General features: G+C 40.7%; 1 long non-coding RNA gene across 1 annotated transcript; it reads left to right on the top strand.

Annotated features, from left to right (window-relative positions):
• Positions 1–123: 123 nt before the first annotated feature.
• Positions 124–16,781, top strand: LOC147753633 (uncharacterized). Its single transcript, XR_015310594.1, has 2 exons — positions 124–336; positions 16,537–16,781. It is a non-coding gene; the product is annotated as an uncharacterized LOC147753633 (long non-coding RNA).
• The last annotated feature ends 231 nt before the right edge of the window (positions 16,782–17,012 follow it).

Raw genomic sequence — 17,012 nt, forward strand, 5'->3', positions numbered from 1 at the left:
AACATATCATTGTTTCGATAGTCACCGTCGCCGGCACACGGCCCCTGTAGGTGTATCGAAACGGTTGGGCTTCTTTGCCCTTTCTTAAACAGCCACCATTAGTAATCAGCGACACTACCATAACAAGCGACGGCAGTCTCGACCAATCGAACGACATGAAAACAAACGTTTACAAGATACGTGGAGCCACGATCGCTCCTAGCGCCACTCGCACTTAGTTACCGCTCGAATGATGCATGACGACGACGACGACTACGACGACGACGACGACGACGACGACGACGACAACAACAACGACAACGACAATGACATCCGAATCAGACGCACCTAAAACTGGCGAGTTTACATGGAAGCAAATCTGAAATCATTCCTAGGCTATAGATAGCCCATGTCTTCCTAAGCTTTTCTACTATCCTATAACGGAAGATTAGATATGGAAGCGTTTACGCTTGCGCGAGGCTAAATCTGCTCTATCTGTTGCTTCTTTTCATAGTCAACACGAAGCATGACTAGCTTGTATTAAGTAGACGGGGGTCAAGCTTTGTGTCACCATGGAGGCCGTGACGATCTAATCGCTTTTGGGAGTAGAGAGAGAGCAATCTTTATTTATAAACGTGTCGGTCTATGCATGTGACCGCTGTTTGTTCGAATTTCTGCTTAGTAACCTTGGTTATTCAGAAGAGTTATGTAGTATTTACGTATCATTGGCAGGACAGAAAGCAGCGAACCCTGTCGGTTTATTTCATCTAGACGCTGACGCCTAGCGGTCAAGTGTCTATGTAGGTACAGGAGGGTTTAGTATAACGTTAGCGGTAGATGATGTTACCTTCACATGACGCTAACCGTTATTTATATGTAGTTTCACAGCCCCAATATATGTCATCTTCAGATACAGATATAGAGAAAAGCATCTCTAGACCAACGTAATAGCGTAGTCTTTCTTTTAAGATTATTGCCTATTATGGCCAACTCATCTATAGTAACTGCCACTCGTTATCATATGTAGCCATATTTAACAACGACAGCGTCTACTGGACCAGAAATTTTTCCATATGTTGTGCATATGTTTAACTAGTAGACAAATAGATCCTATATAATATGACATATCGAGCTTTTCAACAGACGTTTAACCATTAGTTAGTTACGGATGACGTGAGGTTAGCTTGATTTCAGTGGTATTAAAATATATAAAGCCGATAAATAACATTGAGAGACCCTAAAGTGACTTTAGGATGGTCACATGACGAGCAGGAAAATTCGGAACGAGGTCGTTGGTTTACTACGGGGGCGCGGGGGGGGGGGGGGTATTTACAGGCTCGTGACATTTATAACAGCGTTCAAATTTCCGTTAGTCTTTTATTGGCAACTCAATGACATTTCCTTAGCGGTCTTCGTAGCAGGATCGGGATTTGATGTTAAGAATACGATTTTGTGTCTAGCTGTTATTTTATAAAATGAAACCTATGCTCATGGTAGGATATGTTACGCTCTGAAGGATCAAAGCAATTCTTCACATCTTGACGTTTAGCTAGTCTTCTAATGTAGTCGAGCGATCAATGTAGACAAGCTATTTTCCCTACATATTCTGTATTTTACTGATAAGCATATTATATATTTATTATCATATTTTTATATTGTACCATATTGTATAGTACAAAAAAGTTTTTTCCTTTCAAGCATGTGATTTTTTTCTACAATGTTGTCTCGCTTAGTTCAGTTAGGCAGTAAACTGGACAAAATCACTACAGCTGCTATCGAGATGCTCTACGCATATCTCGTATGCAGGAACGGCTCCCGGATAGGCTTTTCCGTAGGCTTAGTGCCGATGGTTTGAATGGTTTAATTATCTTCGAGGCATACTTTAGAACATTAGCCACATTTTGTTTTCTTGCTATATTTTCTTTAACGAAATATTTGTTTGAGAATATTCGTAGATGTCGGAACACGTTCTTATAGCTTGTTGTGGCGTTCAGCCCAGTATATGGTATAGAAGCTTGCCTTCCTAAACAAAATCACACGACTGAAGTGCTATTGTTATCTATGTGCGCTATACATGCTCTATTCATCTATGTCTTGTCTCGGTTAAAGCTCACATTGCTGTTTCCCAGTGAGGACGTTCCTGGCTTCTACTAGAACCTGGATAATAAGAAAGTTGGGTCTGAATCCACTCTACTAGCGTGGCTAAATGCGTGAACGTATAATACAGAACCCGTTGTTTACTAATATCAAGACAGTGATCGTTCCGCCGACTTTTCGAGCGTGCGTTACGGCGATAGATTAGTAGGTACTGCCGTTGTCTGATGAGAGTATGGACAATATGTTGCAGTCTAGGTTCGAACTCGGGCATGGGCAGAGTTCGTCTTGTCTGGGACCCAGTTGTCTGTCTGATGAATGCCTGATGCGGATACTGGACATAAAAGTCGAAATATACAGACTGCTCATATGCACAAATTCTTCTATTCCTTTCTAAATAGTTTTTTAGGAATTCAAATTTATTCAATCCTTAAAAGAATTGTGTAAAATTATTTGTTGTACATTCCATACTAGCATACGTATGCGTACGTGTATATATATATATATATCACCGATTGTTGACGTCTATGCCCTAAAAACTCAGGGCCAGAAGCAAGATAGGTTATACTGACAACTAAAATTATGCAGAAAAGATAACCCAGAAACACAATATTACCTACAGTTTTAACCTCATTCAATCTTTCCACTTAGTAGGCAAACTATAATTTTAATTAAAAAAATGCCAAATACGATTTTAAGAGAAGCACGGTGAAACAAGAGTTAATGTTTTACATCTAGAAGGACCTGCTGGAACCGTCTAGATTTCGATTATTTTTCGCAGCGGGAGTTTCGCTCTTTGTATGTTGCTCGATATGAGATGCCTATATACTTACTCATACCAACGTGTACGCCAGCAACTGTTTATATGAGCTTATTTGGCGCGCGTCTCTTCGATGTACTGCTATGCTCAGCGCTTTTCACTGACATAAGATTCATGGAAACATTTCTTTGTGGAAATTGTGGGCTCGTGCCCGCAGCCTTCAACTTATAATGTCCATACGCGTATATGTATCAGCGCAGACATCTGACCTCAATGGATGGCGTGCAAGGCCGAGGAATCCACATTTCGTATTCACCGTGTCCCCGATAGTCTAGATTAATAGGATTTATTGAACAGTGCTAAATTGAAGAAAATCTCCGGCCATGCACCGATTGTTCATGTTGGTGGGAACTTCATGGAGTGTCTTCAGAGATTAACCAGTGGCAGTAAATTTTTGGTACTAAATACATTGATCAGGATCAAATAATACGTTTGCAAAGAAATTGAAGGAGACACACATATTGTAAAAATCAAAACGCCTGCAAAATTGAGCCCCTATTCGAGCTTCTTAAGCTTCGCGCTACTTTTTATCTATATTCAGCCAGCTCTAAACCGAATAAAGTTACATGATAGGAGGCCAATAGCAAACCTACAATTTCATAATCTGGATTAACATGTAGCACCGCACGATGTGATTAGGTTAAGTTAAAATGCAATTCAAATGTACACCATTCTTGTCGATGACTTTCTGCCATTTTTCCCGTAACACTCTCGTGGTTTCTGGGAGAAAAATTGTGCGAAATGAAACTAAATTAACACCATGTAATAAATTCGGGGAGAACTTACGAAAGTTATAGCGACGCCAACACCGGGCTGCACGACAGATGCCTTAATATTTCCTGTCCCGGTTGTCCTAGCTTTCGCAGGCTAGCTAAGTTGTACGGGGTTTAGTATCTTCATAGTGAAAGACGATTACTGTATTTCTATCCACTAGTTCCGGTCGATTTTTTTCAATGGCTAATCGTAATTCTTGTTCGTTGTTAATAGTAGACATTTCAACATGGCGGCCAAAATTTCACCAACCTTTTCTGTAATTAATAGACAAATACAAGGAGCGTCTTTCGCATGGGAATTTCCAGAGCGAAAGGGGCAAAATCATCTTTGAGGGGTTCCTTCTAATCACGCTTCTTGACCGCAAACACCACAATATCTTTATGAGCCTGGGCAGGATTCGTGCCTTAAGCGTAAAAATTGCATAGTATATAGCGAATTTTTGTTCCATTCTAACACGCCTTATCTTGATACTGAGTAATATAGACATGTAGACATGAGCATGTGTAGACAACACATAGTACCTAAGATATAGGAGTTAAAAGCTAATTCTTTTCCGACAGCTCAATATATATTTAATAACATAAAAAAAAAAAAAAACCTATCACGCTTTATAAGATTATGTGACGAGACGCGTACGATTTCTTGGCATCATGCTCAGTTTTTTTTTTCTTAATATATCCCACCTGTTCTTTTTTCATAACAGGGATGTTCGCATTGTAGAAGTTGCTGCAACACCTAATTCGCCGCTAATACAACTAATTGATTTAATGACATTTTCCCACAGCAAAACACAATACCACCAGAAACAAAACGCAATTCCCGCATACATCGTAAAGTACGGTACAGATCAGTTTTGTGACACAGGCTGTTGGTGCCCACCGATGTCCTAAAGGCGCATCTGCTTCAGTATGCATGTGTACGATTTTTACGAATGTAATAAAACCGAGCATACGTATCGTATGCGAAAATCTCAAAATGGACACGGCTTCATACGTTCAATGATGACTTTATCTATAGGAACTCCGAATATTACCTTGGATTTTAACATTTAACAGAATTCACAGCGCCTTTACGTATACGATAATAAATTCGAGTAAAACCATCTTACCGCCACCGTTATTGAGGGCTTCCAAAGCCTAAATTATAAATATAGGACATCTGTGTTCATTGGGTGTCGTCTGAATACACTAAATGGATGTGTGCGGGCTGTATTCGAGTGCATGTTGTTCTACGACCGGGTGTGAGGAAAAGGTTTGTCTGCGTCCCGTAGCTTGTCGCTCGGCCGAACCCCATACGCCTGTTCCGACTGTATGTCAATGGCTGTGTGCCTCCTGGGAGTGGTTGCAAGGGACTGTACACGGTATGCCGCCGTTGTCGTTATTGTTGTCGGGGGTTATGTGGGTACGGGGCTAGACGACCAGGGTGGGGCTAAGGGGTGCTCGACTCCTATGACATTTAAACGTGCTCTGCTGACGACCGCGTGGCCAGCTCCCGTAAACGGGCAGTAGTGATGGTAGGCTATGTTTTCTCTCGCTCGCCCGTTTAATGTCTGTTGAGCTGTGTTGAGAGCCGTAGAGGCACACGCGCTCGATGTGCTAGTACGCCGATCGTGCCTGGCAGGCTCTGGGGGATGCAGACCTTTGCAGGCTCTGGCAGGTTGTTTAAGCTGGCGCGGGGTGGTCCGAGTAGGCCGAGTCCGAGCCTATGCGCAACAGATGACCGCGACGTGCCCTTCTTGATGGACACCGTACGCTGCCACAGTGGCTGCAGGCCGTGGCGGCCATCACCCTCACCACAGCTACAACCACGAGCTACCGTCAAGAGGCCATAGGCCTCCCACATACCGGCCATAGGACTTTACACAGCGCTTGTCCATATTAGCGGCCGGGACCTCGGCGAGCCAACCAATCCCTGCCCGGTAAACTCGTCAACAGCATAACTTTAAGCAGGCATACTTCGAGCTAGTTCCTAAACGCCACCTGCCTTAAACAACAGGTTGGCCGTCAATACTTAGAAAACTTACGCATTTTCGTTCATTTCGGATCTTGCTCAAATTTTAATCAAAAGCATCTCTTCACCATTCTGCCTATAGAAACGTTGCAGTTACATTTCGAAGTTTACAGGAAGGAACAGAGCATTTTAAATGGGTTTGATATTAATAAATAAAGCAAAGCAACCTAAAAGAACTAAACACTGACGCGCGTATCTAAAGACGCTTTCATAGCAGGGGCTGCCTGAGGACCTATAAGAGATTGTATTATTTATGCTATCTCGCATTGCAATTTTCAGTGGTTTAAGAGATTACTTGTAACGCATATTTTTCAGATAGATGTGTCATGTACATATTCTAGATTTGCCAATTTCTCTATTACTTGGAGATACATTTCATCAAAAACATTTAGCATAACCTATCAGTAATAAGGATTTTAGAAAGCCGTATATTTTGCATATAAATATATGGATAACTACCTAGATCATTAAAGAAGGGGGTAATGTTCGGTAGGGGCAGACTCCAAAGAGTGAGGGAGTTAATGAACCCCTGATTTAATATGAAAAGAACAATGTTAAACTAGATTTGAACTAGAAATCTTTCTTAATATATGTGTAACAACATTTGTTCCTATCCGCACTTGATTAGCCTGTTTTTTTTGTCCTATTTACGTATTTTTTTGTTATCTCTTTCGAGGGTCTAGAGAAGCCTTCTCTAGTTATTAATAGACCGAAAACCTATGTTTAACTGGCTATATATCATATTGGTTAGGGACCGCACGAAAATATGTCTTTTATGTTTAGCTGAGGCTTTTGCAGCTTTAGTGAATCTATTCTTCACGCCAGTGCTTTGAGGCACCAGATCTACCAAACTAGCTACATCAGCAGGCTAATAGAAATAAGGAGCACAGGCACTGAAAGAGTAACAAAAATAAGGTCTACCCACAATTAAACCAGCGTGAGACTTTTATCGAATACGTGAGCGCCCCTTGCATTTATAAGGTTCACTATGATCTAACAGACGTGATTGTGCATTGCCGTCTGTGTTTGCTGCAGCCTTTGAGGGCAGAAAAAAACGCCCTCCCCATCTACATCGGATCTGAAATGTAGCGCTGGTGAAATACGTTAGGGAGTTGAACTGGCCATGACCAGAAGCGACCTGCTTTTAAGAAAGCAACCGTTCTTAAGGACGCGAGTCAGCTAAAGTGCGTTTCCTTATATATTATAGCTGATCGAACACGTTTCGCCGTCTGCGATCTCGTTAAACAAAAGTACTAAATTATCACATTGAAGTGGGACTCTACTGCATTACTGATCAATTTACCTGTACATCGAAGGCACGCTTTGGGCCATTTACTTTGGTAGCTGTTTTCCCATCTCACAGTTGACGGTTCCTATAAAATGTGCAATTTGCCAGATATGTCACGTATGCACGCATTTATATACCTGAAACGACATATTGCCTTCGTTTGGAACGTTTTGCGCCGTTAATAAAACCTAGCGTCTTCTTTATACCACAGTCGAACCCTCGACCGAACATATATAATTAGAGCGATATATTGCAAGACATTTTACGATGTCGATATTGAAAAGCATCGAACGTCACTACTGGTTGATAATTACGTGAGCGTCTGGCTTTAGTCGAGTAAACCATCATTGATTTTGGTTACGTGTCGGGGGGCCGCCATTATTCGATGACCGCCGAATTACATAAGAAACGTTTCTGCAGGCTAAATCTAGCTAATCCGTGACTAATCAGTTTTCACAGTACAATAAAAACAGTCTATTATTCGTCAAGGAATAACGTAAGCTTACAACAACTACATCAATCAATACACGATTGCTTGTTTCGTAGCTGCTGCGGCCGAGTCGAACTGACCGACGCGAAGTAGTTAGTTCGTGTCGTTATCCCTATATTCGTTCTATTCCGTGCCTTGTTACCATCAGCTTAGTTTGCTTTTGGGCCCTGAACGTAAAGGCTTATGAAGGCTGATCCTGCTGCTTATGCCGCAGCCTTCACTGACGTTGCCATTGGGAGTCGCTTCCACAAGTCGACAAGCCAAATCGGTGGATTGTCGGTTCGACGACAGATACGACGACGACGAGAACGCGGTCCAAGATGCCACTTACTTTTTGTCGAGCAGTTTCTTCCGTAACGGCGCCGAAGATGCGCCGCGAGGGGGTGTGCCCGTGCCCGTCGTTCGACCCAAAGTCGGTAGCAGCAGGAGCTGCCCGCAGTCGTTTGCAATCGACCACCGTCGCTACCGCCTTCCCCCCTTGATACAAGTCAAGACAAAGTGTTCTTCGACTGAGCGAAAAACAGAAAGAAAGAGAGAAAAAGGGAGAAAGAAAGCCTGACTCTGCGTGGCCAGCCCCCTCTGTAGCTTGAGCTGCCGCTGCTGCTGCTGCTACTTTGGTGCTGCCGCCATTGCCGTTACGGTGTTCGTACAGCCGCGGGGAAGCAGACGCCGGCCTCCTTCTGGGGCCCCCTCGTTCTCCCCGTCAAGTTGCTGCTGCTCTAACAGCAAGAAACGGAAACTCATGAAAAATGCAAGCGGCCGGAAGCTGTAGACCTTCGACAAAGGATAAGTAGGATGAGACGAACGAACGGAGGAAATGCTGATAAAAACGATAGAGGGTTGCTTCTAATCATCTGTTACAGCATTGGAAAGCTGAGGACAGTGGGCGGGTTTGGCAGCATCAGGAACGCCAGTCTATAAACGCAATATTATGGCCGAAAATGCATTGCATTGTGTGTGGTAGAATTACTTGGGTGGCAGCAACAGTAGATAGTGAAAAAGTTCTAGGTCAGACGAGCAAATGGAAGGCGGGTAAGACTATTGTTGTTGCCAAAATTGTTGCTGTTCATGTTTTTGCTGATGTTGGTGTCAAGCAGAAATAAAAACATTGCATTTTTCCTGTCTTAGTCCTGTTTAGCCGGAACCGCAGCAATACTAACCTACTCTGTGTTCCACTCTAAATCAAAGGAAAGGTCAATTCATTTAGGGTCAGCCTATGAGGAAAAGAAAGGGTCTGTTGGAATATTTAGCGCGAATAATACATTATGTGGTGACTTAGACGATATGTTTTATACTTGCACATAACCTATTTCTAACCGTTCTATTGACAGTAAATGTCAGAAAGAAATATGTTTTAATATCTATTTTGTCAAACGAGAACTTATGGTAAAGACTGACAGATGTTGCTCAAGATACAACGACATGCGTACGCTGGCGAGCAGCAGAAATTGCTTATGAAACATGGTATAGTTCATTAGGATTTTCTTCATAAAAATACGGATTCAGCTTCCTTCCCTTTCTTTTATTACAAATCTATATGAAAAATACAACTTTGGGGCGACGCAAAAAAAATTGCTTTTGTATCGTATTATACTCTTCAATATATAGGAAAATACATAGCGGTTCCGTGCTTGACGACAATTCCAAATCCATGACTATCATTATATACTGCCACTATGCAGTAACATATCGAACAAACCTTATCAGTATATGGTAGATCTATAGCACAGCAGAAATTCGTGGTATAAAGTGCGTTCTCGTCTGTTCATTTCCATGAACAGGCATATTGATAGAACACAACCATACCATTGACCAAAACTCGAACACTCTGCAATGATAGGCAAGTATATATATATATATATTTTGGAATATATTATATTAGGCTCTTCTATGCAAATTCCGCTTAGTAGCAGTTGGTCCTGCCCATTCGTTTGAAGAAGGACCTTGACAAATTGTTTTGGCAAGGCACAATTAAGCTGACTACTGCTGAAGGACCGCTGAGATGTTTCAAGATATGTGGGATGTTTCTATGATTAGTGGGATGGAGAGAACCGGATGAGTTTTCGTTTCTCGCCCAGTCCGGCCTAGCCGACGTATGTCTCTTCGGACCCAGAACGTTGCTGGTGATGCGGCATGCGGATGGTACGCGAAAAATGGCGGCAGATTGGCTCACAAAGTGGCCGAGCGGACAACTGCCACAGCAAAGCAATTGCTTCTGTTGTGACTAACACAAATAACTGACATAATCGCAAGACTCGCTGGCTGGCTGGCTGTCTGCCTGACGTAGGGATAACTAACTGAATGGTAGCCTTAATATCTGGCGTGGGGGCATGTGGGATTCGGCTTCTTTCGTAACTCCTATGGCGTTTCAGCAACAAAAGAGGGACCCTAACCTTTCCTAGTCCTGCAGTAGTTCCAGCTCCCAGACCCCAGAACCCTGGAGTACTACCTTGAATAGTATTTTCCCAAATGCTACTCCAATCCTTATTGCCACTAACTTCTGTTGTGCAGTTGTTCATCAACACTCCGTTATATGTTACTGTATAGTCCGGTCAGTTTTGATGACAATTGGATGGAGGCGGCTCGACAAGAAGAGCTGTTTCGTACAGGAACGCGCTATCTAGGGTCCGCCAGTATGTGTGTCTATCGGTCTGTTTCGGATAGCGATAGATAGATTTCAACGAAATCCGCCGTGTTAGCTGGTGGAAGTGGGAAAAGTGCTACAAAGCGGAAGCGCTTAATTAAATCGGCCTATCTTCCCGTTAGTGTTTGCTGTCAGAGTGAGATTCGTCTGCGCTAATCTTCAAAGAACGATAACTGACAAAATAGTAGGGAGGTAGGGGCACATTTTTGCGTCCATATCCGTGAACTGTCCTAGTTTTAACAGGACATCTTATAGACACGCTATCCCGAATGATATTGTCACTTGCTTTGATTCGATGACGATCATGTCCTGTTGTTGAGCCGAATGTCCTGCATAATCCTTAATTAGATGAAATGTTGACGACCATTACCAATTTTGCCGGAAACTATTTTTCGATTTCTATATCCCTCACTCAGCTCTCCTTCTCTGTCTTTCCTTCTCTCCATATTTACCGCAACCTGTCAATCCTGGTGGCTAGGCGCATCCCGGTGTACAAAGACGGAGTCACCTGCCCAGTTCGCGGTGTCGTGACACCGTCTTTGAAGAGGACACAAGTGTCAGGTCGACCGGTAGTTCCGATGGCTAATTTCAGTTTTCGTTCGCTTCTTTGGCATCTTCCTGTGTCTTCGATCTGTCGTTTACTCTTACCACTAACGTAGTGCGCTAACCATGTGGTTTACTCGGTGTGACCGGGGACAAGACACTTCCGATAGGTTAGGTGAGAATGCTGTTGCTCGAACGCGCCGAGCACTGAACAGCGGTGAGAATATCGCCGTGTCCCCGTAAAGCTTCGGGGATTAATTGACTCGTGGTTGTCGCTGATGCGCGCTCAGTGAACCACAACCTCGTTGAAGTGTGGTAAGCTAGTAAACTGGCAAGTCGGCTTACTTAGCAGCCGAAACAGCAATCGTTGTAAATCGTTTTGAGATTTGTTGTCACAGGCTTTCGACTGGTACTTCGTTACCATTTAATTTTAATCGCGTTTACCGATACAGAGGTGATGGAAAGCAGACAACAACTAGAAGTAATTCTACATATTTATCCTTTATGTATGTAACATGCTAAATGACAAATAAAATTCCGTCCAACAGATGTTATGCTGATATTCTTCACAGGAGCTGCGTTACTTCACGCAGGCTTCGATTAAGCATCGCATCGTTTTGTAGTTAGTGGATGGTTGGTGAGGGCTACTCGAAGATGAATGGCCTTTACTTGCTACCGTTTGCGCTGAAGGGTAACGACGCGTTCATATATGACCGACAGTTTCAGTTATTAGTATCCCCGCAGAGTCGTCGAATGGTGTTTTTGTTTGTAGAAGCATTTCTTTTCATATGTCTACTGAATAGGTCAGAAGTCACACCTTCGTCGAGCAGTTTCAGTGGACACAAATATGGATCGATTCTAATTCTGGCTGTGTATGTAATTGTGTGGATCTTCACATCTTAAATAAGTACTTATTTAGATATATATTTTGTAGGCTACGGGGGATGATATGCTCATCGAAGAACAAAACGTAAGTCCATAATGTAGCAAAAAAATATTTAAAATTTAAGGAAAAGTAAGGTAAGTAGTAAATTATCCTTTTTCGCTATGGCAATTTTTCTTAGCAATACTTAATTCGTTTCATGGGTCTGATAGTTTACGACGAACACCACGGCGCGATAGGGAGGATAAATTCAGCTCTCTCTATCGCGATTGGACGGACCCAAAAACATATTTTTAGTACAATTATTGTCTACAAAGATCGTTATAACTACTACTATTTAAAAATAAAAAAATTTATCTTTTTCCGTTTGTTCCTTTTCTACAGAGATGTCATATAATTATTATATGTCACGTATTTTGCTAGTAATAAGGTAAACTGGTTTAAAAACCAATGTATCCAGAGATCCTGTATGTAAGAAAAGGGATTATATTTTCTGTATTAGCAATGTGTAAGTGCAATGCTGTAGCTCTATCTATTTTAGGGCTAGTTTTTGTCACAACTTTTATTTAATCTATAATTCTATAAATAAGTTTTTTTTTGATCGTCATATGCCATAGACCGTCCGCTGGCCAATCAGTATAGCACTAGGCTACAAATTTCATCTTTCGGTGGTAGTCAAATATTAAAAACCCTTTCCTTGCTCTACAAGCCTGTTGTTTTTTATCAAAATTACAAAAAGTAACTTTATGGTTTGCCTTTAAATACAAGTACCTTGAATTGTCATCCGAAAAGAGCATTTTCGATTTAAACGAGACGTTTCGCCCGATCTTTAGAAACTAAGAAGGACCGTTTTAAGTCACCTTTGAACAAGCATATTTTCTAGAAGATTCGTTGTTTCTTATCCTAGAAAACTTCATTTCTTTTCATGAAAACCTTTTCCTTGTCTTTTTTTCTTCTCCTTTTTTTTTACTTGGAATACCCGTATATCCACACAAACATCTCACGATATGAATAAGCTTATCTCCTTACAGTTAGAAGGTATTTAATAACTACAACAGTCATAATAACAATTACGACAACATCTTTGAGTAAAGTCGTTAATATTGAAGGTTACCTCGTACAACGAACCTCAGAGTGGACACGTACACCATAGTTTTTTTTGTTAATATATGTTTTTGTTGCGTATGGCCTAAGTCAAACAGAAAACTATATAGGTAACCATTTAGCTCATCTTCCCACAGCGTTATTTAGGCTAGTTCCCTAGGTATAAATATAGCCTGACTGTATTAATGCATTTACTACGAACGTGTTCTAGCGGAGTCGGATCGATATCGTAAAATCGACATAAAATTATCAAACCTACAAAGAGATGTGTTGTTTGAGCTAATGGGAACAAAACGAATGTCTACAAGTAAAATCCGTTTACTCATTAAGGGCAAAACCGTTAAAGTCAATAAGCGCTACAAATGTATGCCTATACATACGTATGTGAACCTCAGAGAGCTACTTACGCCGTAGACTCGTCATTAGCAGCTTTCTGACGAAAAAAAAACCGTTATCGCACTGCTATCCAAATGGGACGTTCGTTTGTACTGTAACACTGATGTATCATAGACGAAGTAGTCAATTCATGTTTTAGGCTTTACCGTAATATGTCGCCGTAACGATCTAAGGTAGCATTGCAGTGATAATGGATTGATTGTTTTCATTTTATCTCTAGAGAATTGTCGCTTTTCCAATCTATGGCCTGCTTTTTTTTATGCTATCTGGCATCATTACACGACAACATATATAGAACACTGTCGTTGCTGGAGTCAAGAATTTACAAAACGAAGAGCCATAGATTACCGTCAAACTACTCTCGAGACCTGGAAAGTAGAGCTTTCCTGCAACTGCTTGACATGAGATCGTACCTATATATATATATATATATATAGCTGATTTTCAAATACACACGTTTGTCTTACTCCCCCATTTCAGTTTTCTTATTTGACAGGGTAACAGGGCTCTTGAATGAATATAATTAATAATAACTTTACAAATGTTTCTCTAAGAGGTTCGAGTAACGAGAACAAGTACGTGGAGTGCAGAGACGAAACTCATAATTACGCGTAACAGCTATATCAAACGTGAAATGTCTGATTTCAATCTGGTTCCCGTTTACTTAGTCGAAGTTCATGTAGTTGGCGGGGAATGGTTTAAGGGTCTGCTAAAATTGACAACAATAGCTCGAACAATGTTTGTGTTTTTTTTTTTATTTAAGTCAACCACTTCAAGGATATTGTACTCGATTAGTTAGAGGTAGCATTGCCATTGAGATAAGAATGAACTTTTTGAATTGTTATAAATTCTCTAGTATCTTTAGCGTTTTGTCAGGTTGAATGTACTAGATCGTACACGAAATTATTAGATCTTACCATCTCTGTCTCAGCAGCTCAAAAGCATGGCATCGACGCTGTTCGGGTAAAGCATTTTTCGTTTGGATTGTGATAAAAAAATTTTCGGAAAAAGACCCGTTTTTGACTTAGTGATCACTTTTGCTTATTGGTTTAAAGATTCTGTCTGAATGGGTCGCCATAACCCCCCAATCAGTACTGGCCGCTATCCGTACATAGACATAGCGTCTCGTATGCTATTCTTGAAGGGCATTCAGTCTCCGCTTCCATGTCTGATATTCCTGTATTGGACGAGCATATGTTAACAATTATTAGGTATTTGCTTATACGAACGAAAGAAAATTACCTGGAGGAATTCGATTATTTCAATGTTACGCACATACATTTGTAAAATAACATTACTATGATTATCGTTACTAAATATCTATATACGATTTCGTTTAGCTAATAAAAGAACTTTTTTTTGTTGTTTATATATATATACATAGTTTTTGTTGTTTAACGCCAATTTCGGGACATCGTATGCTACTAATCCCTGTGCGATAAACTTCCGCGTCCGAAACGAGCAAGACCGCTATTTTAGCGGTTTTGCTTCGCGTGAGTCTGCAGTCTGAGTACAAGTTATGTATTTTACGTAGATTTAAGTATTAATTATATATAAATGAAAACTGAAGACGTATACGCTCAAACTGTCTCCTAAATAATCTTTCTCTCTCTCTCTCTCTCTATATATATATATATATATATATATATATATATATGGTGTACGCGCATCTGAGTGCTTTTTTTAAGATTCACAGCTTCTCATCTGAGCCATCGACTTCCCGCTAAAAAAGAATAGGCGTTAGGTGACCGCCGTTTGCTTACAGGACGATGTATGCATAGTAACAGAATACTACCACTGGGCAAATATTGTACCAAGTAAAGCATCGTTCAGTCCAATATTCCGACGCTCTTCAAGCGCATTGATTTAAAGATTTGTTTATCTAAAAATTATAATTCAACGCTGTTAAAGTCTTTTCCATAGAGTACATCAAGTCGCTATCAGAAGTTAACACTTAGCTAAATAAAGCAAGGTAACAACTACCTAAATAGCAGTAAAGGGTGCACTTCATTGTATTATATATGTTGTATAAGTAGTATTTTTTCTGGAGCCTTGCAAGTCGGCATGAAGCGTAGGATCGTTCCATGGATGTAACTAATCAATGATCTCATTGAAAAAGGAAGATATTGCGACACATATGGGCCCGAAGGTATAGTGCACTTTTATCATTAGTCTGTAATTTATAACTAATATATTTTATTTGAAAATATAGCTGATTAGATAGAGTTCGGCTGTGAAAAATATATACATATATGATTTCTCAGAAATGTAAATAGATTCTCTCCTAGTGTCGGACGTATTAGCTAGGTAGTCATTGGATAATATTGGATCTATCAAAGTTTTTATTATTAACATCGGTACAAAATGTACGGCTAGGGCCCACAAGATGGTCGACAATGCCTCGCTTCACCAGGCCTCAATGGGCTTGATCCGTACGCTGTCGTGTATCAATGATGGAAAACGAACACGCAAAAGACAACAATCGCAAACGAATCCGTCACAAATACCAAAGTCAGATCAATCACAGCGGGTTGCAGCCAGCTATGCGTGGATGTGACAAGTTCCTAAATAATCTTAAATCAAGTCTCATTCTTACTTGGTGGCGAGCGGTCAATCATAGATGCAAGCGTATGCGTAACCATTCTGCACGGCTAGAGTATTCGTGACGGCGATACTAATAAAAAATCAACCGATAAATCTGCACGAATGGACCTAGGATAGCGCTTTGGAAAATCTAACTTTGAAATAATATTGGCACGTCTTGTATCTTGCTTTTTTTTTTTCGTCTTGCCTTGTACGCATTTTGTTAGCAGTTCTTTTTTTTTTTTTTTTTGAAGAATATTACCATGTCGATTGCCAAGTCAACTCTGAACTTTCTATATTCTTTAACTACACCCTATATTTTTCGTATTTCCTACAAATGTAATTTCGACAACGTTATCGAATGTAGAGACATATTGTAGTGCTACATTAGGACATATTAAGGGAATGCACATATCCACTGCAATAGTTATACGTATCAGTTATTCAGCCAAATATATCTTAGTTAAAGAGATGCACACATATATACATGTATATAACGCACGCGAGTAGAATTAGGGTTGCAGGTAAACAAAAGGCTGAGAGGACGCTAAACGGCAAATGTGAACCTACTTTATGACTCGCTCAGGATCCGCAAGACTATTAGACAGTATCCATTGTGATTATTCGACTGGGTATTATCCCTATCAGGATCCATTTTTTCGCTACCTAACAATGCATTTGCAGACCCGCTTACCCATCTATGCGATCGGCTATCCTGTTATTTAGCTATCTCTGTTCTATGTAAATATAGAACTTACGTAAAGCCTTTATACTTATTGTACGATGCTTGTTGATGCTGATCGATCTGATCAATAACGTTTTAGTATGGTGAAGATAGAAATGATGGCTTTATATTAAATTCAGTTATTTTAATACAACATGTTTTGCTACTCAACATTGAAATGTGTGTTTTTTTTTTCTCGTTAAGGTGGTACTTACCAGTTGTTGCTGATTTGGCTGAGCAAAACTGAAGACCATGTGTGTGCGCCTCCCGACCCGCCCGCTTAATCGCTCAATTAAGTGACTGTTAATTTAATATTGTCTTCTATCAACTCGACAGCCGTCTCGTACTAGAGTGTGAAGAATCACGGTGAACTTAATCGAACTTCGGTCGAGCCGTTTATTGACGAAGCTTTGAATTTTCTTTAAATACACGAAACACTACTAACCTGGTGATGAGCTATCGTTTATTTCGATTCTAGAGTATCTCAGGTCATAATCAGGCTTATTTATAGGGAGATATGATACAGCATTAGAAACATTTCGACAAATGTATAGTCGATTCTACAAAATGTTTTCCTTTTCTGGATAGCAAGCATAGCTGGACATTGAAAAATGGGCGACAACTGTGTGAAGTCGTCTGTTTTTTTCACTGTTTCGCACGTCCATTGTCCGCGGCCAATA

This window comes from Varroa jacobsoni, unplaced genomic scaffold (assembly GCF_002532875.2).
Source record: "Varroa jacobsoni isolate VJ856 unplaced genomic scaffold, vjacob_1.0 scaffold_334, whole genome shotgun sequence".
NCBI lineage: Eukaryota > Metazoa > Arthropoda > Arachnida > Mesostigmata > Varroidae > Varroa > Varroa jacobsoni.